At 42.5% G+C, this 27,168-nt stretch overlaps 1 protein-coding gene across 1 annotated transcript in view; it reads left to right on the top strand.

Moving 5' to 3' along the window:
• Window positions 1–27,168, top strand: part of RASGRP1 (RAS guanyl releasing protein 1) — a 79,470-nt gene that overhangs the window by 16,436 nt on the left and 35,866 nt on the right.

Raw genomic sequence — 27,168 nt, 5'->3', positions numbered from 1 at the left:
GCATTCTAATTTTCTTAGGTAATGAAATAGAGTATCATGTTTACATTAAAGAGGGAAGCAAAGAGTAAAGAATAAGAATGAGATACTATGGTTCCATACCACCAAAATAATTTATTCATGTCCTACACTTGATTTCCCCATCATACTGATCCCATTCCCCATTCAACATAGAGATGTTGAATATCTGATATCCAGAAAGACAAGAAAATAAAACTAGAAACTTTAATCTTCAATCCTGCCACCAGAGGTGGGACTTGGAGGTAAGTAAGTGAGAGAATGTAATATTCTCTTCCCCACCCTACCTCACCCCCCCCCCACACACAGTTTTGATCTGGAATATGCCATGGCTATAGCACAGCCTGATTTCAGTAAGACAGTAGATTATAGAAGACATTAGACATAGAAGGTGCCGTGAAATACCACACAGCATTCATGGTCTTTGGAATCTACTCCTGACTCTACCATTTATCAAATGTTGACCGTTGGTAGGTTATTTTACTATGTTTTTTTTTTCATCTATAAAATGGATAATAATGGTAAAAAAAAATGTAAAAGTTTTAGTTTGGGTGAAAACTAAATATGGTTGCTGTAGTAGAAAGCATTTACTTAAAATATTATCAAAATGCTATTACATAGTAGATACTCAAAAATAGTAGCAATCATGGGTACTGTAGATTTGAATGTTAGTGTATCATTCCCTCAGATTAATGCAAACTGCCAGAAGATCCAAAACCACATTATAGAGATACAAGATGGAGGTAACTGGCTGGAATGGCCATGTCAAAGAAATTACCAGGATGTTGTCATAATAGACAAACAGGTAGGAGTCTAGCAGAGTGCTATATATACATTTCAAAATTTTATATGCATTTAGGCTATATTAATAGATATTCAGTAAATAGACCCAAAGAAGTCTCTTCTTTTTCAAAATATCAGGGCAATATATATCAAAATCCAACATGAACTATCTTAAGGAATACAGTTATTTCATAAAACTGAAGCACACACAGGAGGAGTATGGGATGCCTGTGTAGGCCTTGGGAACACCTGAAATTAGAACACCATCAAGGAGACACTAGCCTGTCTCTGTCTCCCCTTGATCTTCCCCCCTCTTCTTTCTCCCTTCTCTCTCACTTGCTTCTCCCTGCTTGTCAATTAATTATTCTCTTTCATTGGAGATTTGTTTCCTTCATGTACAGGAAATATGGCACTAACAGCTGCGAATCTTGCATCTCTCATCAATAGAGATTTAATTTTCCCTCCTCAGGTTCAGTGAAAAAAATTGCCAGGGGAGAACATTGATTGGTTCACATTGAGGCAGGTGGCTACCCTGTGGTCACAAGAATGGAGTAATTTAAGAATGGAGCATTTCTGACTAGAATCAAATGAGTGAAATTATGTTTCCCAGAGGAAGGCTGCTATTCTGGGCACACAAAACAGTATCTGTCTACTGTACCAAGATCTGACCAAACACTAGAGTACAAGGTGTTATTAAATTCAGGATTAGTCTCTGGGTCTTAAGATAGGAATGGAATACTAGAGAGAGGACTGAGGAGATAACTAGTTAAGAAATGATATAGAAATATAGAAATAGAATCTATGAGAATAGAAGATGACAGTAGCCAAGAAGAAAAGTGGCTTTTTCTTTCTTCTTTGTCTTAAAGTGCTAAGCATTTATTTGTCCTGATAGCATTAAGCATAGAAGAGTTAAAATGAGTTATTTACCTCCAAGAGGACAAAGAGTAAATTGGACTTACATTTTAGCAAAGAACTTCAGCTTCCCATGTATAAAGGTATTAAACATCAAAGTAAGAACTTCCAGTTGGGGCTATAATGAAATATCGGGTATTAGAATTATTTTCCTTCTATAAACCACCATGAAACTGGACAAAATATGTGAAGCAGGTACTTTCAGGTATTGAAAACAGGACAGATCTGTGATTGTAGATGAAATCAAAAGACATGAGGTAAACTCAAAATTCATCTTGGCTCTCTGCCTGGGGGCACTTTACAAATTGTGGTACACTTCTGGGATGGCTGGCACTTGTAGAGTTAGGTACTAGAGAGAAGAGATCTCCTTTAGTCTCACTAAATACTAAACTGTGTCTGAATATGGTGGGAATCCATACTTCCTTATGGAAGTCTATGAGTCAGAGGAAGTCTCATGGTTTGGGAAATATTGCGGTTCCAACCAACCAGAATGGAGAAATAGAACACCTTGGGCATTCGGTTGAAACATAATAAAGATTGTAACAGGGGTACCTGGGTGGCTCAATTGGTTAAGTGTCTACCTTCGGCCCAAGTTATGCTCTCTGTGTCCTGGGGTCAAGCCCCTTGTTGAGCCCCTTGTTGGGCTCCCTGCTCAGCCCCTCCCCTGCTGCTTGTTCTCACTCCCTCTCTCTCTCAAATAAATAAATAAAATATTTTTTAAAATGTTTTTAAAAATGCAATATAGGCATTGAGGTACTCTAGAATACGAACTACACTTGACCCATTCTAACAACGCCTAAATCTAAGCCTTGACAGGATCAGTTTAAGGCTCCATAAATTAAAAGCCTCTGTAAAGGGATCCCTGGGTGGCGCAGCGGTTTGGCGCCTGCCTTTGGCCCAGGGCGGGATCCTGGAGACCCGGGATCGAATCCCACGTGGGGCTCCCGGTGCATGGAGCCTGCTTCTCCCTCTGCCTATGTCTCTGCCTTGTCTCTGCCTCTCTCTCTCTCTGTATGACTATCATAAATAAATAATTAAAAAAATTTTAAAAAAAGCCTCTGTAAAAAAAAAAACGTGATCCAAATTCTCAGCATTGTATCCAATGTACCCAGCATGTAATATAAAATTACAGACCTTTTAATAAGCAAGAAAATGTGACCCATAACCAGAAGTAAAAAGGTTAATAGAAATGAACTCAGAGTTGATGAAAATGTTGGAGCTAGTATATTAGGAATTATAGACAGCTATTATAAATATGTTGAAGGGCTTAAAATAATGCGAACAGATGGGTAACCTTAACAGAGAAATGGAAACAATAAAAAGAACCAAATGGAAATTCTAGAAGTGAAAAATATATCAAAAGGAAAAATCCACTGGATAGGCTTAAACCTACACTTGGCATGAAAAAGGAAAGATCTGTGAATTTGAAGGCAACTCAATATCTCAGAAAGAAAAGAGTGAAAAGAAAGAATACAAAAGCTAGAGTTTCACGTGACACAGCTAGAGCTGATAGGGGCATGAAAGGACCTGGGACAGCCAAAACAACTGGAAAAAGAATAAAGTAAGAAATTTTATAATGGCTTATTTCTAGATTAACTATAAAGCTACAATAATCAAGACCATGAATGGATAGACAAACATATCTGTGGAACAGAATAGTGAATTCAGAAATAAATCCACACATGTGGGCACGTCAGTGAAAAAGGAATGTCCCTTCAACAAACAGTGAGGGAACAACTGAGATTCATGAAGGAAAAAAATGAACTATTACCTATATTTGGTACCATACACAGAAAATAATTGGAGACTGAGCCTGGAACTTGAATATAAAGTTAAAATTTGAATATAAAGTAAAACAATAAGGCTCCTAACAGGAGATAAAGAGGAGTATCTTTGTAAACTTGGGGAAGATATTTTTAGAGTGCAAAGGACTTACCATAAATGATTTATTTAGTAAGTTGGACTTCATAAAAAAACAAAAACAAAAAACTTGTGCTTGTCAAAGGATACCGTCAAAGAAATAAATGGCCAGGCCACAGAATAGGAGAAAATGCTTAGCAATATATGTCTTACACGAACTTTTATTCAAAAGATGTAAAGAACCATTACAGCCGAATAATAAAGATGAACGTAATGGCCTGGAAAAGTCGTTGAACTCCCATTTCACAAAGGAAGACGTATAAATGCAAATAAATGCAAGAAATCCTCCACATCACTAGAAAATATGAATTATAATCCCTTTCTACCACTATACACCCACTGGAGAGGCTAACAACATCTGAAGGCCAACAACAATTGCAGAGATGGAGCATCTGAAACTCTTAAACATTACTGATGGGGTTGTAAAATGATATAATTACCTTGAAAAACTATTCGGGGTTGGTTTTCTTTTTTTTTTTATAAAGTTAAAGATTCATCTACCCTACGGCCCATTAAGTCCACTCCTAGGTGTTTATGCAAGAGGAAGGAAAACATATATTCACAATCTGACCTGTACAACAGTGTCCACAGCAGCTTTAGACATAAAAAAAAATCCCACATTGAAAGCAACCCAAATTATTATTCAACATCAAAAAGAATAAGAAAAATATGTTATTTATTCAACAAAATACCTATCAGTAAAAAGGAATGAACCACTCATATAGTTAACATTGGTTAACCTCAACAACATTTTGCTTCATTATGCACAAAAAAAATACATACTGTATGATTCCAATATATGAAGTTCCTAAAACAGGCAAAACTAATCTTGGATATGAAAAAATTGAACAATGCCTTCATGGTGGGTGGGGTTAGAGGAACTGATTGGGAAGATTAGGGAACTTGCTGGGTCATAGAATATACTAGATCTTGAGAGGAGTCTGGGTTACAAGAGTGTATGATGTCAGAAGACATCAAACTGTACATTGAGATAGGCCCCTTTCACTGTACCTCAGTTAAGATAGAAAAAGTTATTGGAAAAAATTACACCGCCACCCAATCAGGCTACAAGAAACCTGTAGAATTTCCTTGTGTAGGAACTTTGAGGGAGAGATCTTTTAATAATCCACATACCTGTAGAACTTGTCAGAGGGCAGACCAAGACTTCTCAGGGCAGCAGTGGATGACCAGTGATGGTGACTGACTTCCTGTTCACCTGTTTTCATTCTTTGCATTCCTCTGTGGTTGTGTGTGATCTAATATGTAAGGGCCAAGAGCTGAGACACAAAATGTCTAGTAACTCAGAAACCAGGGCTCCTTTGTTATGACTCCATGGGCAGCGGTGGGGAAATAAATAAGACCCTGCTGGAGAGAGAGAGAGAATATCTTAATCAGGTGACTTTTCTGCTAACAAAATACTCTTCAGAACAACCCAGGAACTAAAGAGGTGAAATGCCAACTTACTTGAAGGTGAGTTCAGGGGACCACACCAGTCTATAGGAGGCGATCCCTGAAATTTACCAGGAACCCACACATTTTTGTTGTTGTTTTTTAAAGATTTTATTTATCCATGAGAGACAGAGAGAGAGGCAGAGACACAGGCAGAGGAAGAAGCAGGCTCCTTGTGGGAACCCAATGTGGGGCTCAATCCCAGGACCCCAGAATCATGACCTGAGCCAGAGGCAGAGGCTCAGTCAGAGCCACCCAGGCACCCACACACATTTTTTTGAATCATTCTTTTGAGCTTGTTTCAGCTGTTTTACCAGAGTTGTTGAAAAACTGTAACTAGTGTTCAACCCCCCTGTGAAACCTCTCTTAGGCAGAAGTGTTGTTAGTAGTAAGGGGCCCAAGACTTGGGTGGTGAGAAAGAGAAAGAGAAGTGTTTTAATATCCTAGATAAAATGCCCCAGTTTAAACAAAGGAGACCAGGGTCAGTCCTGGGATTGAGATTTTGATGTCCCTTCATTAATACCTGGAAGGTGATAGACACCAACAAATACTTCCTGGGATACCAGGAGCAGAGGGGAAAAAGCCTACTACCCACAGCCCACACCCCACCACAGACAAAGACCATTAAGGAGGGCCTATGAAGGCCACAGGAGAACTGACATGTTTATGTTGGAGAGTATGAAGGACCCTCATCTCTGGCTTCAGGGGTAAGATACCACCTCAACATATGGCTGCGCAGGCCCTATGGAGAGGAAAGCTTTGCTAGTTAGAGTAGGAAACTGCCTGTGGCCCAGATCAGTTACCTTTGATCATAGGCCTCTGGCTTACCCCAGATTACACATTTCTAATGTATTTCTGATTGTGCTTTATAAATTATAACTAACCAAGAACCCCCCTCACAGGAATTGGTAATGTTGGTACCAACTCACCTATTTAAGTACTTCCCTTCTGTTTAGCCCTGAAAACAACTGAAGGACCTCATCACCAATTTCTGAAACTGCAGGTGTCCTCATGGGATCAATTAGTAGTTTGTAGACCTACCCCAGGGCAGAGAATGAACTAAATGGTTTCAATTAGCCTAATCAAACTTGATCGATCATCAGATCCCTGAGATTTTTTTTTTTTAAGAGAGAAAATGTGCAAGTAGGGAGGGGAAAGGGAGGAGAGAGAGAATCCTAAGTAGGTTCCATGCTCAGCACAGAGCCCAATGCGGGGCCTGATCTTACCACCCTGAGACCATGATCTGAGCCAAAACCAAGAGTCAGATGCTTAACTGACTGAACCACTCATGCATCCCAAAGAGATTTTTTAAAATGCAAATTCTGTGCCCCATCTATGGGTATCTTAATGCCAACAGACCTGAGATGAGGCCTTGGAGCTATTTTGGGGGAGGTTATCTGGTTGATTCTTGATTGTTTTATTTTCAAGCTACCCAGGAGGTCTTGAAAAAGTCCATCAGGTTTGATATATTCATTTGCTTCTGGATAAGCCTGAACGTATTCATTCTGATATAGAAAATCACTGATTTCCCCATCCCACCACCCCACCCCTTGCCTGAAACTCCTCCATTAAGGCCTCCTCACTAAAAGAGAAAAAGGAAAAAAAGATTCACCCACCAAAGCCCAGAATTTTACTCTATTGCAAACTTTTTCTTTTCATCATGTTATCTTCTCTCAGAATGACTATTATTATGCAAATATGAATTGAAGAACATTGAAGTCTCCAACACCTTTACATAGGTGCATCTTTCTTATGGTTTCCATGAGTAACTAAGTGTGCAGAGAGGTGAAAGTGAAAGTGAAGAAAACACACCAAGTGGATAAAGCATCAACGTGCTTACCTGTGTCATGCTCAGTTCTAGAATTATCTGGAATGGCTAAAGGGTATAATTTTACTTAAGTCATTAGCGTGGATTGGGCAGATGTGCCAGATGGTGCTTATGAGGGACCAGAGATGAAGTGACGATGTTTACCCCACATGGTAAAACTCAGCCAAAATAGGTAAAGTGAAAGCCTTGCCAACTGTCAGCTCCCCTCCTTGCTGACTTGTTATACATTTAGGGGGTCTGAATGTGTTTGAAAGTGAGTGGCCCAGCATCCTGGTGACAGATCTGGGGAGCCCTAAAGCCTTTGCTCCCTTGTAATCATGAATGGCTTCCATTCAGTTCCTTGGGTTCTAAAGCAGGCAGGGAAGGATGTGGATAGGGAAGGAAATTGGGAGTTAAGGTGCTAGTGCTAGCAAAGTGAGGTAGGAGAAATAATGACCGCAAATAACTGTGCTTCTCCAAAAACGAAATCATTTGAGTTCAACAAAAAACAATATTTTGTACTCTGAAAGGACCACACTGTAACAGCAGGTGCACACACATATACACTCTCACATGTTTTCTAGCTTTCCCTTGCTGGCTGTCTCTTTGTGGACTATGCCGTTAGGGGAAAATATACAAGTGGAAATTAAAATAAGTTCAAGGTTCTTTAGAAATGATCAGTCTTGAGGGACACATAGGTGGCTCAGTCGACTAAACATCTACCTTTGGCTCAGGTCATGATTCCAGGGTCCTAGGATTGAGCTCCATGTTGGGCTCTCTGCTCAGTGGGGAGTCTGCTTCTCCCTCTGTCTGCTGCTCCCCCTGTTTGTGCGCTCTCTCTCTCTCTCAAATAAATCAATAAAATCTTTTTAAAAATAAAAAGAAATGATCGACCTTGAAAAGAGCCCTCAGGGCCAAGGTTGTAAGGTGCAGCAGTCTGGCAACTGGAAAACAATGCAAGGTGGGAGGACACTGCTTTGCTCCTTCTCCTTCTGTAGACGGTCTACTCTGGCAGTTTCAAGGTAAAAGAGTAAAGGCAGCTCCCCAGTTTAGTTTGTGAGGTCCCCACCCTGCAACCCCGAAGTGCATTTCCACATTTCTCTCCCTGCCTAACAGTGCTTTCTGATCCAACCGAACTGGACTTTACCCCTTTTCCCAGATATACTTGTACCTCTCTCATCTCCCACAAAACCATTTCTTCCCCAACCCAGATTATGATCACCTCCATATTCATCTGTCAAAATTTGAGCCCCCTCTCACGGTCCACCTCAGAAGCCAAATCTTCATGGCTTTCCCTCTCCTCCACATGGCCTTGGTGTATTGTTCATACCTCTCTCTGGGCCCTTACTGTATTCTGTACCATATTATAGCAGGTAGTTTCTGGACACTTACTAAGATGGGATCCTGGTTATCTCTGCAACGTCCTCTCCGCCAGTACCTAGCACAGCACTCTTTAAACAGAAAACACTCGCTTGATGATGAGAACATCCAAACCTGAAACTCCGACTCTGCTATTTGGTAATGGTGTTATCCATGGGCCAGTTGTTTATCCAGGAGAGATACACAAAATATCTAACTGGAATGGCACAGCCCCTCATCAGCCCAAACAGTTGTCAGTTGGTCAGACTGAACATCTGCCCTGTTGTGCCTGTCTCATCTGTAAGATGTCCCCTTACCTTTCAGTCTGAAAGTGTATAAATTTTTCGGTAAATAACAAAATGCTTTTTGAACATTAGTCTAAAGCTTTTCTCATGAATTAAAACAAAGGCCTCATTTTCATTATTTTTATTGGAGAATCGTTGACATACAATATTCTGTTAGTTCTAGGTGTAATACGTAGTGATTTGACATTTGTATGCATTACAAAATGATCACGAGTCCAGTTACCATCTGTCATCATAAAAGTGATGATAATATCAACTATATTCTCAATTCTGTGCCTTTTATCCCTGTGATTTATCTATTTGATAACTGGAAGATTGTACCTCCTAACCGCTTTTACCTGTTTCACCCATGCAGCTTACCCTTCGCATCCGATAACTCCAAGTTTGCTCTCTGTATTTAAGTCTATTTCTGTTTTCTCTTGTTTGTTCCTTTTGTTTTGTTTTGCCTTTTAGATTCTACATATAAGTGAAATCATAAGCTATTTGTTTTTCTCTGTCTGTCTTATTTCACTTAGCATAATACCCTTTAAGCCCTCTAAGTTATTGCAAATGGTAAGATTTCATTCTTTTTTGTGGCTGAGAAATATTCCATTGTGAATATACACCACGTTTTCTTTATCCATTCATCTATCAGTGGACAAGTAGGTTGCTTCCATATATTGGGCTATTGTAAATAATTCTGCAGTGAACATAGGATTGAATATATCTTTTTGAATTACTGTTTTTGTTTTCTTCAGAAATATACCCAGAAGTAGAACTTCCAGATCATGTGGTATTTCTGTTTTTAATTTTTCAAGGAATCTGCTCCATACTGTTCTGCACAGTGGCAGCACCACTTTGCATTCCCACCAACAGTGCACGAGTGTTCCCTTTCCTCTACAGACTCCATGAAAGAGTTGGACGCTCAATCAACTGAGCCACTCGGGCACAGGTGCCCCTTCTTATCCTTTTTTTTTTTAAGGATTTTATTTATTTATTCATGAGAGACACAACAGAGGCAGAGATACAGGCAGAGAGAAGCAGGCTCCATGCAGGGAGCCCGATGTGGGACTTGATCCCAGGACTCCAGGATCACGCCCTGGGCTGAAGGCAGGTGCCAAACTGCTGAGCCACCCAGGGATCCCCCCCTTCTTATCCTTTTGATAGTATCTGTTCTGACAGGGATGAGGTGATGTTTCATCATGATTTTGATTGGCATTTCCCTGATGATGAATGATGTTGAGCATCTTCTCATGTGTCTGTAGGCCACCTGTATGTCTTATTTGGCAAAATGTCTATTTGTGCCCTCTCCCTATTTTTTTAATCAGAGTTTTTGGGATGTGTTAAGTTGTGTGAGTATTTTATATATTCTGGATATTAACACCTTGTCAGGCATATTATTTGCAAATATTTTCTTTCATTCATTCGGTTGTCTTTGTTTTGTTGATGGTTTCCTTTGCTGTGCAAAAGCTTTTTATTCTGATCTAGTACCAATTGTTTATGTTTGCTTTTGCTCTTGCCTTTTTTGGATTGTTGCCCAATCCAAAAAAATATTACTAAAACTGATGTCCAGGTGTTTACTATGTTTTCTTTTAGGAGTTGTATGGTTTCAGGTCTTACATGTAGGCCTTTAATCCATTTTGAGTTTATTTTTGTGTATAAAATAAACTCAGAAAGTGGTCCAGATTCATTCCCGTGCATGTAGCTGCACAGTTTTAGCAACATCATTTATTGAAGAGACTGTGTTTTTCCCTATTGTATATTCTTGCCTTTTTTATCATAAATTAATTTACCATATAAGCATGAATTTATTTCTGGGATCTGTATTCTGCTCCATACTTCTAGATGTCTGTTTTTGTGCCACTCTCATACTGTTTTGCATACGATAGCTTTGTAGCGTATCTTGAAATCTGAGATCGTGATGCCTCCAGCTTTATTCTTTCTCAAGATTCCTTGGCTATTTGGGGTGTTTTGTGGTTCCAAACAAAGTTTAGAATGATTTGTTCTAGTTCTATGAAAAATGTCCTTGGTATTTTGGTAGGGATTTCATTGAATCTGTAGATTCCTTTGGGTAGTATGGACATTTAAATAATCGTTCTTGCTAGTCATGAGTCTGGTGTATCTTTCCATTTATTTGTGTCATTTTCAATTTCTTTCATCATTGCCTTACAGCTTTCAGAATACAGGCCTTTTATCTCCTTCCTTAAATTTATCCCTGATAATTCTTTTTTGATACAGTTGTAAATGATATTGTTTCCTCAGTTTCTTTCTGATGATAGTTTGTTATTAGTGTACAGAAACATAACAGATTTCTGGAAATCAGTTTTGTATCCTGAAACTTTACTGATTTTATGTAGTAATTGTAATAGTTTTTTAGTAGAGTCTTTAGGATTTTCTATATAACATGTCATCTGCACATAGCAACAGTTTTATTTTTCTTTACCAATTTGGATGCCTTTTCTTTTTCTTTTTTTTAAGATTTTATTTTATTTATTTATTTATTCATGAGAGACACGGAGAGGGAGGCAGAGACATAGACAGAGAGAGAAGCAGGCTCCTCCCGGGGATCCCAATGCGGGACTCGATCCCCCAACCCAGGATCATGCCCTGAGCCAAAGGCAGATGCTCAACTGCTGAGCCACCCAGGCACCCCACCTTTTCTTTTTCTTTTCTGATTGCTGTGGCAAGGACTTCTAGTACTATTATGAATAAAATTTGAGAAAGATAGGTATTAGCTCATTTTTGAATGTTTGGCAGGATCCCCTATGAAGTCATCTAGTCCTGGACTTTTGTTTCTTTGGCATTTTTTGATACTGGTTTTATTTCATTACTAGTAATGAGTGTATTCAGATTTTCTTTTTCTTCTTGATTTAATCTTGGAAGATTACATGTTTCTGGGAATTTAATCGTCTAGGTTGTTCAATCATTTGGTATGTAATCATTCATAATATTCTCTTATGATCTTTTGAATTTTTGTGGTGTCAGTTATAACTTCTAATTTTTCATTTGAGTGCTCCCTCCTTCCTCTTCTTCTTCTTCCTCCTCCTCCTCCTCCTCCTCCTCCTCCTCCTCCTCCTCCTTCTTCTTCTTCTTCTTCTTCTTCTTCTTCTTCTTCTTCTTCTTCTTCTCTCTCTCTCTCTCTCTCTCTCTCTCTCTCAATCTGGCTAAAGGTTTGTCAATTTTGTTTACCTTTTTAACGATCCAGCTCTTAGTTTCATTGATTTTTATTTTTTTCATTCTCTATTTCATTTATTTCTGCTCTAATCTTTTGTTATCTCATTCTTTCTACTAACCTTGGTTCTTATTCTTCTTTTTCTCTTACCTTTAAGTGTGAGGTTAGATTGTTTGAGACTTTCCTTGTTTCTTGAGGTAGGCCTATATCATCATAAACTTCCCTCTTAGAACTGCTTTTGCTTTGTCTCATGGGTTTTGGAACATGGTATTTCCATTTTTATTTGTTTCAAGTTGTTGGATGTTTTTGTTGTTGTTGCTGTTGTATATTTTTATTTCTTTGTTGACCCCTTGGTTGTTTCATAGCATATCGTTTAGTCTCCATGTGTTTGTTTTTTCCAGTTTCTTTCTTCATTTCTTCTTGATTTCTAGTTTCATGCTGTTGTGGTTAGAAAAGATGCCTGGTATGATTTAAGTCTTCTTAAATTGAGACTTGTTTTATGGCCTAACATGATCTTCTGGAGAATGTTTGATGTGCATGTGAAAAAGAATGTGTATTCTGCTATCTTTGGATGAAATGTTCTGTGTATATCTATTAAGTACCTATGGTCAGATGTGTCATTTAAGATCTCTATTTCTTTATTGATTTTTCTGTCTGAATGATCTATCCATTGATGTAAATGTGGCATTAAAGTCTTCTACTATTCCTGTATTGCTGACAATTTCTCCCTTTACATCTGTTAATATATGCATTATATATCTAGGTGTGCCTATGTTGGTTGCATAGATACTTATAATTATTATATCCTGTTGTTGGAATGATCCCTTTATATTTCTGTGATGCCTTTTTTTGTCTCTTGCTATAGCTTTTGCTTTAAATTCTCTTTGGTATTATGTAAGTATTGCTACTCCAACTTTTTTTTTGTTCCCATTTTCGTGGAATATCTTTCTCCATCCCTTCACTTTCAGTTTGAATGTGTCTTTAGGTCTGCAGGAAGTCTCTTGCAGGCATCATGTAGATGAATCTTGGTTTTTTTATTCCATTTAGTCACCCTGTATCTTTTGGTTGGATCAATCAGACCATGTACATCTAAAGTAATCATTAATATATATGTATTTATTGTTATTTTGTTGTTTTTGTAGTTCATCTCTATTCCTTTTTTCTTTGTCTCTTACACTTTGATGACTTTCTTTAATGTTATTTTTGGATTCCTTTTTTTTTTTTTTGGTATATCTTTCAGTTTTTTGGTTTGTGGTTACCCTGAGGTTCATATATAACACCCTATGTGCATAGCACATAGTTCAAACATATTCTAAAAGTACTACATTTTTATCTTCCCTCGCCACAAATGTTTTATACATTTAATGTCATAGTTTATATTTTCATTTTGTGTATTATATAACTAATTACTGTAAATTTTATTGTTTTACCACTCTTTTATTTTTTTTTTAATTTTTATTTATGATAGTGACAGAGAGAGAGAGGCAGAGACATAGGCAGAGGGAGAAGCAGGCTCCATGCACCGGGAACCCGATATGGGATTCGATCCCGGGTCTCCAGGATCGCGCCCTGAGCCAAAGGCAGGCGCCAAACCGCTGCGCCACCCAGGGATCCCTTTACCACTCTTTTAACTTCATACTAGCTTTATAAGTGGTTGAGTCATATATGTTTGCTTTTACCAGTCATATTTTTTCTTTCATAATTTTCTTCTATTTATGGCCTTACTTTTCTTCATAAAGAACTCTCTTTAACATTTCTTGTAAAGCCAGTTTAGTTTTTGTTTGTCTGGGAAACTATGTCTCCTTCAATTTTTAATAGATAAGCTTGCTGGGTAGAGTGTTGTTCTTGGTTGTAGATTTTTTTCCCTCAGCACTTTGAATATATCATGAGACTCCCTTCTGCACAGCAGTTTCTGCTGAAAAAAAAATCAGCTGATAGTCTCATGGGGTTCCTTTGTATGTAACTAGTTGCCTTTCTCTTACTGCTTTTCAAATACCCTCTTCATCTTTAATTTTTGACATTTTATTATGTGTGTTGGTATGGACCTCCTTGGGTTCATCTGTTTGGGGCTTTCTGTAGTTCCTGGACCTATGTGTCTATTTCCTTCCCCAGGCTAAATAATTTTTTGGCTATTATTTTTTCAAATAAGTTTTCTGCCTCTTTCTCTTATCTTTCTGGGTCCCCTTAATACAGATGTTAATGCACTTGATGTCCCAAAGATCGCACAACCTATCCTCATTTTTTAAATTCTTTTTTCTTTCAGTTTGGGTGATTTCCACTACTCTTTCTTTCAGATCACTCATATGTTCTTTTGCATCCTCTAATCTGCTGTTGATGCTCTCTGCTGTATTATTCGTTCTGTCTTATATTTTCTCTTGAAATTCTTACCATGCTCATCTATTCTTCTCCTGAGTTCAGTAAGAATCTTTATGACCATTCCTTTGAATGCTTGATCAGAGGTATTGCTTTTCTCCATTCTTTTAGTTTTTTTTCTGAGGTTTTGTCTTGTTCTTTCATTTAGAACATATCTGTCTCCTCAATTTGTTTAACTTTCTGTGTTTGTTTCTGTGTATTAGGTAGATCACTCCATCTCCTGGTTTAGAAGGACTTATCTTATGTAGAAGGTGTCCTGTGGAGCCTTGCAGCACAATTATGCCTGGTCACTAGAACCAGGTGCTCCACAGGTATCTCTTGTCAGGGCTGCATGCACCCTCCTGATATGGATAGGCTGCAGCTGCTGCATGTGTGGTGGCAGGTGGGGCTGACTGTGTGGCCTAGCCTTGACTGTTGTGGCTACGCGATGAGCCAGGCTACTCCCTCCACCCCTCACTGGAAGGAGCTATTTTGGAAGAGTGCTGGTCCCAGCCAAGGCCACCTGCTGGGTGTGGCATAGTGGGAACCATTTGGGTGGGGTGCCAGTCCTGGTTAAGGCCAACTTCTGGGTGTGATGTAACAGGAGCCATTTTGAGGGGACACTGTCTCAGTCAAGTCTGCCTGCCAGGTATGGCAGGGCGAGAGCCCCTTTAGAGGAGTGCCTGCCAACACAGGCGAGTTGGGCAGGTGGGGAGAAAGGTCTACAGGGGAACACTGGGGTTTAGTGAGGAGTGCAAGCAAGGTAGATAGTGTCAGAACCAGCACCCACCAGTGTTGAGCCAGTTAGGCAGAAGCAGGGGGAAGAAAAGTGGTGCCTGCAAAATCTTCATTCCTAGAGAAAGTTCCTATATATCCCTGCCCCTTCAGCACATGCTTGAAAACCAGTAAATCTCCTTTACATATAGACCAGACACTTTTTCATCTGCTCTGTGCTGGGTCTTGGAGTGAGTAAGGTTGTGTGTGGAGCCTTTAAGAGTGCAGTCTTGATTTCCTGTAGCTATCAAGTTCTTTCAGTGTTAAGCCCTTCTGATGTTCAAAGCCAGACTTTATGGAGGCTCATCTTCCTGATGGTCCCCAGGGTGGACTGTGTCCTATGTGGCTTGAGCCCCTCACTCACTGAGGTCTCCCTCTCACTGTGCCCTGCCACACGGGGAGCATAGGTCCTACCCAGACTGCATCTCTGCCCCACCTGCCCTTCCTGAGATGACTTTTTCTTTATATCTTGAGCTGTAAAAGTGCTGCTCTGCTCCAGGTCATTTTCAGGGAGAGTTGTTCTACATGTAATTGTAGCCTTGGTGTATCTGTGGGAGGAGGTAAGCTCAGGATCCTCCTACTCTGCCATCTTGATTGGGTTCCTCGCTTGAGGATATATTGTTCTATTGCACAATGACCTTAAAATTAAGGATTCTTAAAGCTATCTGGGAAGCTCTTATTGTCACTGTGTCAAGGGGCTGCTCTGTCTAGATCTGTAAATGGAATTAAATGCCAGTGACATTAGCACGGATTGAAAGAACAGCCTAGATCTTTGTTCCTGCTTTTTCCTTATAGTTTCTTGACTCTTTTTGCCCTTTCTTTTTTAAAACTGTTAATTTACTCACCATCAGCTTCCTGTATCCTCGCACTTCTCCAAGTCCTGGGAATACAAATAGCTGTTTCTTCCTTCTAAAAGCATTTAACTCTTTCTTCATAGTAAGTGTGCACTTACTGTTTTGTAGTTATCAGTGGTTGCTAGTCAATGGCTGTTCTTACCTGCTATGATTTAAGTGGAGGTCATGGCCCCAGTGTAATGGGTACAGCAGGGGACTAGAGACTGTAGGAAACTGACAGAAGTAAATACACCCTTTTCCTTATCCTTGGATGATTCCCATTTAAAAAGGTAATGCAGGCCCATCCTAAACTGAAAACCCTAGAGTCAGGATAATAACCAGAACAGTAGCACCCCTTCCTCCCACCTCCTCACTTTGGAGCCACCAGCGAGTTATTTTCCCCTCTCTTGAGTGTTTCTTCACATGTGAAGCAGAAACACCTAGCATGCAGAGCTGTGGTGACAGAATGTGTGTCATGTGGCATCTCCCACATCTGGAACACAGGATGCTCGGTCCCTGGAGGAAGCCGTTGATGTTGGCATTCTCATTTACCAGGGAAACTGGCTCCAGCAGCCCTCAGGTGCTGAGGGGACGTTGTCTTCACAGCTCTCAGGATGAGAAGCAGCCGCTCTGGTGGAAAAGGCAGGGCTTGTGTCCAAAGACCAGAACTCAAGTGCCAGCACTGTCACTCATCAGCTTTGTGACTTTAGGCAGATCACATCACCTTACTTCTCCATCTCCTCACCTGTAAAAAGATAAAACTAATACCCGTCCTACAGATGGGTTGTGAGGCTCAAGTGAGCTAGCCTGCAAGGAGACTGTAGTTGGCAAGGAAACACCAATAAATGTGTAAGAACACTTCAGTAACAGAGTGAGGGTTTCATGTGCCTACGTGACAACTGTCAGGCAGCCTAGATATTCAGGACCCACAAGTCAACCAGATGTCACATGATTTGGACTCAGTTCAGGACTTCATTCTCCCCCAAAGATATCAAAGCTCTTTCCTTATCTTGACCGATCTCCTGATTATCTCTGTCCTGGGCAGCGCAAGAGCAAGCTCTCATTATGCAAATGAACAAGTTGAAGCTCAGAAGTGATCACAGTTGTGTCAGGCCTGGGCAGCTTGGGTTCAGGTCCCAGCTCTGCTGCTTCATAGCTGAACTTGGGGAAGGTCGTCCCTTTCTGCCCCAGTGTCTTCATATGTCAGGTAACCCCAACAACACCTGTTGAATTGCGTAGAGTTGATACATGTAAAGTCTCTCCCGTACACAGGGAAGCATTTCATGTGTTCAACAAATAAAATGCAGAGAAGGAGACAGAGTCAGGCTAACTTCTGAATATGGTTCATTTCTTCTAGTCAGATGCTGCACTTACTCCAGCAGTACCAAACATTCCCCCCAGGCCAGCCAGCTTCCAGTTGGTATGAACGTTGGGAGTTTCAGTGTTGCATTTGGGCTATTTCTGTAAGATGGTGACAGCAACCAGTTCATGAGTTGGGGTGCTTGGAGACATTCTTATTTGGCTCTTGGCTTCCGAGTAGAGGGAAACATCTTCTCCTTCAGACTGTAAGAGATTCTTTACCCATCCCTACAGTTTTGCCTGGATAGTAAGGTTGTGTCAATGTGTAGGCGTCTCAGGATCAGACTTGTTTCCCAGGTCCTCATGCCAATTTCTAGCACCTCACCAAACTCTAAGATATGGATATCTCCTGTCTTGAGGGTCTGAGGAGCAGGTGCACTTCATACCTAGGATCGTGAGGGAGTTTAGAAAGCCCCCAACTAACTCCGCCACGGATGTGGGACCATGCTTGAGAGGAAGCCAAGTACAGTCTCGTTGGCCCTGACACTGTGACATACCACAGTGGACAGCCACTCCAAGTCGTGGTTATAGCTCTTCACACACACACAAAAAAAAAAAAAAAAAAAAAAAAAAAAATCATGGTTCCATCGGAGTAGCTAAAGACTAACAGAAGCAAAAAGAAAAACAAAATGGTGCTCCAGATCCAGCAAGGGAAGTAAGCACAGTTCACCAACCATTGTAGTCCTTCACGGTTCACTGAGCTCTCTGCTGTACTCAGTCAAATGTAATCTAACCCTAACTACAACCAAGGAGGGTGATGGGAGACTTTCAGAGTAACTTCTTTCAGGTTGCAAAAGGCTTTGCTGAGTTACTTTTACCACACATGGTGATGTGATAATGGCTGTGTACAGGACTGTTCATTGCAGAGAATTATAAGCCCAGAACAATGTCTTGGGTGAAAAACTGCGCTTGGTGTATTTCCATTTTATACAACATATACTAGTTGCTCCAGCCCCATCATGCACCAAAACGAGGTTATCTAGGCATGTAGGTCTGTTAGGACCAAGTCACATGTTGAGGAAAACTTTTTTTTTTTTAATTTTTATTTATTTATTTATGATAGTCACAGAGAGAGAGAGGCAGAGACACAGGCAGAGGGAGAAGCAGGCTCCATGCATCAGGAGCCTGATGTGGGATTCGATCCCGGGTCTCCAGGATCGCACCCTGGGCCAAAGGCAGGCGCCAAACCGCTGCGCCACCTAGGGATCCCCGAGGAAAACTTTTTGACGAAGGTTGAGTGTGAGGCTCACCTGTCCATCTCAGCTGGGCCTTGTATTAGTTCACCGTGTCCTATTTGGGAAGTTCCCCAACTTACTTCTTATTACCTATTCAAATAGCCTGTCAACGAACATGCAAAAAAAGGCCCACAATTGAACAGACGAGAATGAAGCAATAGGAATGTGCTCCAGTGAGCAAAGAAAGTGCTGCCCCAGATTTCTCTCCCTGTGTTGTTTGCATTTGTCTCTTTTGCTGTAGGTCCACTCCCCCTTTGCTGGCCTCTCTCCCGGCCACCTGCTGGCAGCTGTCTGTGTCCTCTGGGGTGCTGGGACAGGCTTCTGCCTGGCACATTCCCATGGTGCTGTGGTGGGGAAGGATCACTATGTGAGCCAAGTAGGCTCTGCTGACAGTAGCTCACCAGAGAATCAAATGGCAGCGTCACTACTCAGGCAGATGGTTTGATTGTTCCCAGGGGGTTTGGCCCCAGAAAGGCGACTGCACACTGTGTTCAGCTGGTGCTCCCTTTCCGACAATGGCTCACAGAGTTTGAGGTCATGGTGTTGTCCCAGAGTCAGATCACTGGGCTTGTCCAGCACCTGTCACACCTTTCCCCTCTGAGCCCAGTTCCTCAATTCCCATCTCAAGAACTGTATCTAGTATGCAGAACTGAAGAGGACAGCTTCCCTCACGACTTGTCAGCCCCCTGATTCTTCAGACGTGACAGGGCCAGATTGAGGCAGCAGTCCCCAAGGAAGGCTGGCTGTCTTGCTCAGCAAAGACGACACAGCTAAAAGCTCTTTTTCATGTTAGGCAATTCATGCACTTGGGTAGACATTTATAGATTGCAATCGCTCATCCAAAAAATCTGGGTCATCATTTACATGGAGCTTCGCGCTTTGGAAGAAAAGCTGTGCCCAGGGAGGAATGTTCCTGCTGATGGCTTGGCCAAGAGAGCAGAGAGAGCACCTGCTGTGTGACGGAGGCGGGGAGGTGGGCCAACACAGGAGGGCTGGGAGCTCCCGGGGGCCTTGGCATTTCCACCCACACAGCCACCGGCTCACCACCAGAGCCCACCACCCAGAACCCACCGGCATCCTGGGTTCTAGTTGTCCTAGCTCAACGGCGCCAGTAATAGCTGCCTTGTGTTGATGTCACAAAAAGTGGTAGGTTTGAGTGTTAGGATCTCCAGGGTGATTTTTCAGAGAATGAACCATAACTGCAGTGAGAGGGTTGGTCCCTATGGGTGCAGGGCTCCTTGGGAGAGAAAGGGAAGAGGGCTGCAGGGAAGGGGGTTAGCCTTGTACTATGGATGGCTGAAAGGTGGAGCTCTCTCCAGCATAACCAGTCTTCACCCCATTCGCCTACTCCCTGAAGAGAGACTGGTGCCAAGGAAAGAGCCCTGGGCCTGGGGTCAGAAGGCCATTCCTGTCTGGGAGCCTCCACTCACCAGCCCTGTGACCACGGCCAGGGTGTGACACCTTGTTTCTTCATCTTTAAAAGTGAGCCCACAGTCCCTGCGACAGTGTGGAGTTGTCAGACTCCCACGTTCAACACAGATGATGCTGTCTGTGGAACCTAAGTGCAACAAAAAGCGCTGCTATCAAGTGTTGTCATCTGGGGAGGCTACGCAGTTCTCCATCCGCTGACTACAGGAACGATTTGTGCATGTGCACATTGCGTACCTATCTGTGTGTGTGTGTGTGCACATATCTAGGTGCTGTGCCACTTGCAATGCCTGCCCCTCTGCCTGCCCCTCTCCCTGCCCCTCTGCTCCCCCCCCCACACCCTGACCCAGCAGGACAGAGAGTCAGTGGATTGAAGGGAGGAGACACCGGTGCTTTTCCTCACTGCCCCCCTGGTCGGCCCCTCTGGGACAGGGGATGAGACCAAGCCAGGTTTTCCCCTTCTCTGAGTCACTGGCCTTAGCTGTTGTCAACCCCCCAGGGTTGGGTGGGAGCAGAGGAAAGAGGGGAGCCTGGTCGGCCTCGTCCCCACCTGGAGAAGGCTCTGCTTCTAAAGGCCAGTGGCCAAAGTTGGCAGTTGCAGCTCGTGCTTAAGTTGAGGCTTATGTATTGTCCATGTCATGGTGCCCCCAGCCGCTGCAAGTGAATAATTAAGAGCCAGTTATGACACAGATACTCACTTGGATGTGGGATAGAAAATATCCTAGCTCAGCTGACGTCTTCCTGCCCGTGTGGCAGGCCCCACACCTTTGGCCTGGTGATGCGACGCCAGGTTGTCCCAGAGGGAATAAGATCAAGGCTGGGTTTACAAGGGAGCACCCCTTTCCCCGAATTCTCACTTACATGGAAAGTTGTGTCCTTAAGTTAGAGCACTGACCATTGCACGAAATCGCTGCTGTGATGTAGATCTCTGAGAGGGTTAGGGCTTGTGGTCCCTCCTCCACCAGAGGAGCGCCTTGAGCTGGATCAACGACTCAGCCCCTGGGCAAGGTCCAGAGGGCATGAGGTTAGCAGGCTGAGCAGTAACGTGGCCTCAGGAGTGCCTGGTGGGAAGGATGATGGCGGAGTGCCGGGCAAGGGCAAGACCAGCCTTGGTGACTGGGTGGCCTGCCGAGCCCTGCACCCCAGGCCACACCACACACATCTCCCCCAACCCCACTCTACACTGTAAGCTTGGAATTGGCCAACACGGAAGTATGTAGACCACAGAAATCTGCAAACACTACAAATCACGGTTCCCCTCATGTTCCCCCAGGAGAGCTGTTCTTTAAGCTCCCACCAGCACAGCCCTGGCCACAGCCACCCTTGTCCCACACCCACCCGGGGAAGGGAGCCTCCATCCTAGAAGATCACTTGCTTTCTTCTGATTGTTCTTCCACCAGCCTTGAGGGGCTGGGACAAGACACAAGATCAAGGTGGTACCCGACACATGCTTTAAGCTGTGCAGGTCGTAGAAGTCGGGAGGGTTCAAAGCACACATCACCCCATTCTTTCTTCGCATGCACTTCCGGGCCTGGTGGCAGGTGTTAGCAGAACAAAACAAGAAACGACAGCAAACTATTAACTTATTGTTCAGCTTGCTGATCTCCAAACAGCATCTACTGAATGTGGCAGTGTTGCCATCAAGTAGATTTTTATTTTCTTTGGGACATTCATGGGTGTTACACATTCACAATTCTCTGTGGGTCTGTCAGCTTCTCCCTGGATCCTGTCTTCTCAGTTCTGGAAACACTGACCCCCACCAGCGGCTTCTGCTCACCCATAGGCTCTGGATCCAGCTCTGCCTCTGTGGTTTTCTGACCCCTGATTCCATTTTGTGGTCCCTGGTTTTGACACACCTGTTATTATGTGGCATGCCCATAAGGCTGACAGCTTGCCTGCCGGAGACATGCCAATTTCTGACCTTCTGCCTTTGGTACACTCAAAATCCTTCACCTATCAAGAGATTTCCATGGAAACCAAAACAAAGAAGGAGCAAAGACTGTGTTCTGGAGTTTCTTGGGTGTTGGCCATATTTTATGTCCATTTTGCAGCAAGTCATTTGTGCCTCCTCTCCAGACAAGCCTTCACTGCAGGAAAGACACCTCCCTTCAGCAAGAAGTAGTGCCTAGAATGCAGCTGATCGCAAGTCTGCTCTCATGGGAGAGCTAAGCATTTGGGAGTAGTTCGTTGCTGTCAGAGACAAGGGGCTTATTTAAGATTAAACCACAGAAAGGAAGAAAAGTGTGTGCAGACCAATTGAGAAGCAAAGGGCTGAATCAGATGACCTCATGAATCTCAAGGTTCTGGGTCACTTCTCCACAGATACCAAGATGCCTCTTGAACCGTCATGACCAGATAGGGCCTCTCCCTCCTCTGAACTTTGCCATCCTTCTGTGTGCTCTCCATGGGCTTCACTCTTAATATTTACCACCTGACATTACTTTATGTCTTGAGCATGTGTCCTATTCCCTAACCAGATTGTGGGCTCCTTAATGACAAGAGGCTTTCCTTTGAGCTCCCCAGCTCCTTTGGAATCTAAGACAGTGTCTTGCACAGAGTAGATTAATGACCAGTGTAGGTTAGTTGCATCAAAAAAAATGTTTTTAGTTGAAGTAGAGTGGAAAGTCACTATGTAGAATATAGAGTTTTCCTGTCCCTGGAAAACTACAAGGAGATGCTAGATGGCCACTTACCTGTGATGCTTTTAGGAAGAAATAATGCATAAGATAGAAGTTTGAGGTAGAAAATGTTAAAAGTCTTTCCCACCCCGAGAAATGACTATCTAGAAGCCACATGGCTTGCTTTTTGCTTTCTGGGCCAAATGGTTCCCAGGTGGGATGGGTCCTTGACTAGTATACTTCTCCAGCAGCATATGTTACTGCCCGGGTTTAGTGGCAGAGAACAGAAGATTGACATTTTTGTACCCTGATGAGGTTTCAACCCTTTACAGAAGTCTCCCCTAAAGTGTGAGGAGCAGATGGTACTGAGAAAATATGCACACTTTATTATGCATTGCACATTTTACTTATTAGAATTTTTAGTATGACACCCTGCATTTTGAAAAGCCTAAAGATGCAAACAAAATGAAATTATTCATTGAAATATTTAAATCAGCTTACAGCAATTATATCAAAATATCAAAATTAAATTCTGCAGTCTGGAAGGTAAATTCCCCTTGACCACCCACTTACAAATCTGACTTTCAAAGGGAGGCGGCTCCTCTGAAAAAGGAAGAAGTTCTGTGAGATGAAGTCAGGAAGGGAATGCACCCTTGATGAGGTCACATGGAGGGCAAGTGGACATGCAGACTTTCTCCTGGTGGAAAAGGATAGCCAAGAAGGGAGTTCTGGGTGTAGGTGCAGACATGCTTCTTCCCTCACTCCATTCCTGTCTCCCTTTGCTGAGTGAGTCATCCTGTCCTGGCCTTACCATTTGCCAGCCCTCACTCCCACAGAGACCATGTGAGGATTAACATGCGGTGGGGGGATGGCATAGAACTCTGGAAGAGGGGCTGCCAGGTAAAAAGGGAGAGCAAGCATGGTTTTGAACCTTAAGCACAGCACCCTTTTTTTCTTAAGGGCAACTTTATTGATCAGTATAAATCGGCCAAGGCATATAAGAATTTTTCAGAAATCATCAAGGGTTCAAAAGCTATTTTTCCAAATGAGCATTGGTTCCAACCCAACACCCCAGCAGCATCTCTTAGACTTAGGTCTGAGCACTGGAAGAGATCTCAAAGCTCATCTCCTTCAGCCCCCCATTTAATGCTGGAATTCCCTCTCCCAACAGATGGCCATGGGGCAGGCGGCTGAGTAGAGTGGAGAGAGCTGGAGTTCTAGAATCAAACAGACCTGGAGCCAGATCCAGATCCCAGCTCTTTGTCTCTCTGACCTAGGACAAATTATCCCATCTTTCTATACTTTGATTTTCCTCAGCTATAAGTTTTTAGCAACACCAAAATTGCTGAATTATTTTAAGAATTAGAAATAACATCATTTAAGGAGCTTATTGGCATAGCCCCTGGGACTACTAGGACTTGAGTGAATAATAGCAGCTCCACCCATTAGGGATGCAACTAAGTGTCGCTCTGGGGCCCCCTCGTGAGTGTCTCTGTGATAGGAGTGCCTCTGTTGATGGGCAGTCCTGGTGGTTAGACGTCTCTGCCTCCCGTGGCGCTCAGTCCTGTCTCCATCTCAGCCTCTCTGCTGCTGCCTTTTATGGCCCCGCAAAACAAATCTAAACCTCCTGTGGGTAGTACTCTAGATATGTGAAGTCAGTTCTAATAGCTCTCTGTACTTTTCTCTATGCGAAACCTATATTGAATCCTTCCATATGTGACTTGGCTTTGATCTCACCCAGGACACTTCTAAGCCCCTTTCCCTAATACATGAGCATCCATGGAAGGATGCTAGCCAGCCACCAAGAACTGTGGAGAGAGCAAGCCTGTCCGTACTGAAAAAGCCAGTGACTATGTCCCATCACTCCTATGAATGTTCAAATGCATACCCTACAAAGATATTTCAGTTTCCCTGCTTTTCCCCCATAGGATACTGGAATATGACCCTACTACCGTGGTGAGGAAAGGAGCATTATGAAAACTGCAATGTCAGAGGCTGAATTGAAAAGTTAGCCCCCTCATAATTGTGGGAGATTTGATTACATTGTTACACCCCCACCAACCCCCCTGCAAGTTTCACCTTCTGTGTGTCTGTGAGATTGTTCACGTGACTTAAAAGTCCCTGCTTTTCACCGGAGACTGAGCAGCAGGACTTGTTTTGGCAGCAGAACAAGACGGAAGTGTCAGCATGCCAGTTCCAAGCCCAGGCTTCAGAGGCCTTCAGTATTTCTAGTTGCCCTTTGGCCATCACCTGGAAAGAATATACCTCAACCAAGGCAGCCGGGGGGAGGGGGGGGTGGCGGGGCACGTGTCCAAGGCCCCAGCGAAGTCTAGTCTTAGCTGACCTGGCAGCCAGTTCACAGACACTTGGGAGACAAAAATAATTGAGTACCCTTTTAAGTCATTGAGTTTTGGGGTGGTTTGTTACGCGGAATTTTCGTGGCAAGAGGTAACTATTACAGAAATTGGGCCAGGAAACAGAGGAAGCGCGACACTAACCAGTGCCAACCAATTTCAACACCACCACCTGTGCAGTAAGCATTTTCCTACAAGCATTTTCGCTGCGTCACTCATCAGGGGAAAAACACTTTGGCTATAAAAAATAAGATCATACACACACACAAAAAAAAAAAAACAAAACAAAAAAGGGGATGTTCACTAAAAAGGACATAAGGACATATGAAAAATGAATACCAAAATTAAAAAGCTTTTATTGCAAAATACAACATGTTTGAGTACCTTTAAAATGTGCAGTTGTAGAACTGTGCAACAATTGAGTGGATTTTGTGTATTATAGCTAAGCACAGTCTTCAGTCCTTCATGCTGTTACTTTTTTTTTTTTTTTTTTTTTTTGCTTATGGAATTGTCTCCATGCTAAAATTTCCAATTTCCTCCTTCATTAAGAGAAGTATCCAAACACTAAGATTCATATTTGTAACAGAGCTCTGTATCGCATTGTGAGAACAGCATTTGTTCTTGGCATATTGTCACACATCCACTAACGGACACTCCAAGTTCTGTGGGAAACATGGGTTCAAAATTCAGTGCCACTCTGTAGACCATCGTGAGGGCTAAGATTCATATCCCATAAAAATAAAGGTACTGCACCAGGGAGACATGAAGCCAAACTGAACCAGGTGTTCTTTTATCTTTTATGTCAAAAGTGATGTACCGCCTCTTAGTTATGTGGTGAAAAAGCTTGTGGCAAAGATGCTTATGGTGCAAATACCCAACATGATATGGACCCTGCTTCACTAAGTTGAGAAGTCATGAAAGATTAAAAAACTGGGGTGCCTAGGTGGCTCAGTCAGTTAAGCACCTGCCTTTGGCTCAGGTCATGATATCAGGGTCCTGGGATCAAGCTCCACATGGGCTCCCCGCTCAGTGGGGAGTCTGCTTTTCCCTCTGCCCTCTCCACTGCTCATGCTTACTCTCTCCCTCTCTCTCTCTCAAATAAATAAATAAAAATCTTGTAAAGATTAAGGGAACAGTAACCAGCCTAGCTGAATACTTCATAAAAATGATTTCTCAAGTTGTAACCTTGAGTTTCTTTTGTGTTGGCCAAGAAGAAAACAGTATGTGTATTAATGTATATCATCAGTGAAAAATCAATATCAAACTCTAAGAATCAATATCAAATACCAAGAACCTTAGGAAGGGTATATACCTAAGGTATATATAACCTTAACCTTAGGTAGTTTAAGGAAGACCTCTCCGAGGATGTGACATTGAAACTGAGATGGGAATGACATGAAGAGGCCAAGGGCAGAAAGACCACACTGTAGGAAATATCAAACGCAAAGTCTGTGAGTTGGGAATAAACTTGGAGGGTCTGAGGTATAAATAAATAGAGGTCTGAAGAGGAGCAATGTGGTAGGAAATAAAGTGTGAGATATTAGAAGGAGCCAGAACATGTGGAGCTCCGCTGGCCGCAGCAAGGATTTTGTATTTTATTACAAGTGTAATGGAATCCATTAACGTGTATGAAGCACGTGACCTGATATACAGGCTGACTCCTAGCTTCTGTGTGGAGAGTGGACAGGAGTGGACGCAGGGGGTCTTTGGGGTTACTGCATCATGGTGCTGGCTACGACTAGTATGTGTAATGGCAAGGATGGAGAGAAATGGACAGGTTTGAGATACATTTTTTAAGTAGAATCAAGACCTTGCACTGCTGGGGATTTACCCCAAAGATACAGATGCAATGAAATGCCGGGACACCTGCACCCCAATGTTTATAGCAGCAATGTCCACAATAGCCAAACTGCGGAAGGAGCCTCGGTGTCCATCGAAAGATGAATGGATAAAGAAGATGTGGTTTATGTATACGATGGAATATTACTCAGCCATTAGAAACGACAAATACCCACCATTTGCTTCGACGTGGATGGAATTGGAGGGTACTATGCTGAGTGAAATAAGTCAATCGGAGAAGGACAAACATTATATGGTCTCATTCATTTGGGGAATATAAATAATAGTGAAAGGGAATAAAGGAGAAAGGAGAAAAAATGAGTGGGAAATATCAGAAAGGGAGACAGAACATGAAAGACTCCTAACTCTGGGGAATGAACTAGGGGTGGTAGAAGGGGAGGTGGGGGGGGGTGGGGGTGACTGGGTGGCGGGCACTGAGGTGGGCACTTGACGGGATGAGCACTGGGTGTTATTCTGTATGTTGACAAATTGAACACCAATAAAAAATAAATTTATTTAAATAAAAAAAGAAGAAGAAGCAAGACCTTGCTGATGGATTGGAGGTGAGGGAAAGTGAGAAATTAAGGATGTCTCCTAGGTTTTCAGTCTGGGTAACTGAGGATGGTTGGTGGTGTCATTTCCTGAGATGAGAAAGAATGGAGGTGGACTGGACTG

The sequence above is a fragment of the Nyctereutes procyonoides genome, unplaced genomic scaffold (genome assembly GCF_905146905.1).
Source record: "Nyctereutes procyonoides isolate TBG_1078 unplaced genomic scaffold, NYPRO_anot_genome, whole genome shotgun sequence".
Taxonomy (NCBI): Eukaryota; Metazoa; Chordata; class Mammalia; order Carnivora; family Canidae; genus Nyctereutes; species Nyctereutes procyonoides.
Note: the sequence above shows the minus strand (reverse complement) of the source record. Positions and strands in the feature narration are given on the sequence as shown.